This window comes from Bactrocera tryoni, unplaced genomic scaffold (genome assembly GCF_016617805.1).
Source record: "Bactrocera tryoni isolate S06 unplaced genomic scaffold, CSIRO_BtryS06_freeze2 scaffold_224, whole genome shotgun sequence".
NCBI lineage: Eukaryota > Metazoa > Arthropoda > Insecta > Diptera > Tephritidae > Bactrocera > Bactrocera tryoni.
In genome coordinates this window covers 42,223-45,158 of record NW_024395949.1, presented here as the reverse complement: position 1 = coordinate 45,158, position 2,936 = coordinate 42,223, and the positions used below count along the sequence as shown (strand labels likewise).

At 36.0% G+C, this 2,936-nt stretch overlaps 1 pseudogene; it reads right to left on the bottom strand.

The window, feature by feature from the left end:
* Nucleotides 1–314: 314 nt before the first annotated feature.
* Nucleotides 315–511, bottom strand: LOC120780192 (annotated as a pseudogene).
* Nucleotides 512–2,936: the final 2,425 nt, after the last annotated feature.

The following is a 2,936-nucleotide window of genomic DNA, read 5'->3' as shown; positions in this document are numbered from 1 at the left end:
CAAATCGACATTCTTGTGGCTTGATCGGAGGTCCAGCCGTCATTAATCCATCAACACGCGTTAAAGGCCCAGCAGTTATCGGTGAATTGACAATCGTTGATTCATCAGTACTTATACTTAGATGCAATTGCAAATGAGCGAGGCATATTGTTGCTTTTACATTAACAAAAAAAACAGCGAATTTGCAATTGCAAATATGCAAGATCATTTTCACCAGATTGTGAATTGCCCTACTGTACTTATTGACTGCATTATTATATAAAATTTTATATATAATTATTTGCATAAAACCTTGGAATTTATTCATTAAAATCACCACTCAGAAGTCATTTTATCCGTTGTAACCGAGCAAACATCGAAGAAACATAATTTCTAATATGCCACAAGACAAAATTAGAAATTAAGTTCCTCACGCTATCAGATAAAACGATATACCTCGTCATCGCGGATCGATTTGCAAAGAAACAAAATAAAGACTGACTACAGAAATAATCCTGTGAAGTATAGTCTTAATATTTCAAAGGCCAACGCAGAATATTTCAACCAAAAGTCACGCAAAATAGTTGAGAATTCGCAAAAATGAAAGACAAACGAAAGAAAAAGAAGTATAACTTCAATAATGCACAAGCATACAAACATACATATGCGCACACATGTGAACATGTCACCGACCAAAAATTGAAACATTGTTCTACAAAAACAACAATAGCATAAGCATGGCAACATTGTGTTGTTGGTAGAAAATCTGAGCTGTGACGAAAGAAACGATCGCCGATTGTTACCGCTTCCCTTGCTACTCGAACAACTTCGCAGACAAGGTTGCGTAATATGAATCTATCGCAACCTTTTCCGAGCTGGTATAAGAAGTATAACTTCAAAAAGTCTTTAAATTTGATTTCTGTAATTTTAAAACGAAGTGGACAGTATATAGCCGTAAGGTTTAAGTCACAACCCCGATTTTTTAGTGTTATTGTTGTAGCTTGTAACTAGGGTCTAGCATGAGATTCTAGAGCATAGCGGTTTAAACGATTTCTAATCAACACTGCCGTGCCACCATGCGCTTTTCCATCCGGATGATTTGTAACATATAGTCTAAATCCCGGTATATTGAAATTATTTTTATTTGTTAGATGAGTTTCTGAAATAAGCATTATATCTATATTCTTTTCAAAAAGAAATCTGATAATCTCTAATTTATGTTGGTTAACACCGTTAGCATTCCATATACAGATATTTAGTAAGCTCATTTTTTACTTAATAAATTTTGCAGCATTTGATTTTGTTATTTTATTAAATCTTGGATCATGTTTTGCATAGTAGACATAAATTGTGTCATACACTGTGTAAGATTTATAATCGTAGTTTCAATACCTTAATTTGGAGGATTTTGCGGCAGTTGATTTTGCACAGTGTTGCCTTTCACCACATTTGAATAGCTTCCTTGCATAGTATTACTCTTAAAAGTAATAGGATTTGAGCTTTTATCTGAGGTTGCTATAATTTCATTACGGGGTGTTTGTAACATTTGGTTACGACGTGCTTGAATTCCCTGTGACAACTTCGATTTCAAATCTTTATATATAGGGCAACCTCTGTAATTAACAGTGTGATTTCCTCCGCAATTGCTGCATTTTTTATTTAATTCTTCTTTCTTAAGGGTGCATTTAGAAGTGGGATGTAAATCACCACATACCACACAAACACTGCGTAGAGTGCAGTATGATTTAGTATGCCCATATTCTTGGCAGTTAGTACATTGTACCGGACCATTTCTTTTATGTGGTTCTTCCACAGTTACTCTACGATGCAGCTAATATTTCAAATTATATATTGGATGGGTCTCATTTTTTTTAAGTTGATTTACAACTGTTTTCATTCCAAAACCACATTCTTCCAATGCTTCTTTGATTTCACTAGAGTCTACGGCGGACTCTATACCCTCGATTACAACAACTAGGCCCTTAGAGCTCTTCAGTTGATACAAATAATAATTCTTGTTTTTTCAGTGTAGGACTTTTTTCAAAGGCACTATGTGGAAATTGTTAGTGCCAACAATTTCACTTAATTTCGCAACAAGAGTATTACTGCTACGTTCGCGCAAATATATATATATATTTGGCATTAACGACTGTGGTGGTACCCTTCGCATCGTCGTCTGAACTCTTGCTTAGTAAGGGAAATCTGTTGTCATTTAAAACTCCCGTTTTATTCATATTTGGTGTGCCGACTTCAAATTTTTTAGGATTGACCGCTGCGTTTGAAGGACTTAATTTCCTTTTTATATTAACGTAGCGATCAATGCCAGTTTGCACAGACTGACCTTTTTTCATGGTACATTCTCATCTTGCGTTATGTTATTCTTCGCTGCCTGCGTGCTTGCTGGTACCTGCTTAGTTTTTGGTGTGGTCAATTTTGTTGATGGCCGTTGTTGATTGCCGTTCTCTGCTGCTTCTGTATTTTGTACGCTCTGCTTATGGTGCTGCTCAGTTGTTCGGCATCGGCGATCGTTTGTTCGTTTCTTTCGGCACAGCTCGGCTCTTCTACCAACAACACAATGTTGCCATGCTTATGCTGTTGTTGTTTTTGTAGAACAATGTTTCAAATTTTGGTTGGTGACATATTCAATTAAAAATAAATTCTGTTGGGATTCGAACCTACGTGCTCGCCGTAACTTTTTAAGCGCTTACCACCAACACCACCATTGACACTTGTATTGCGTTGTCCTAATTATGGTTTGGTTATGCATGAAAGAAATATACAATGGATCGGCGATTGTTACCTCTTTCCTTGCTGCTACTGCGCAAATGTATGTTTGTATGCTTGTGCATTATTGAAGTTATGCTTCTTTTTCTTTCGTTTGTCTTTCATTTCTGCGAATTCTCAAATATTTTGTGTGACTTTTGGTTGAAATACTCTGAGTTGGCTGTTGAAAAATT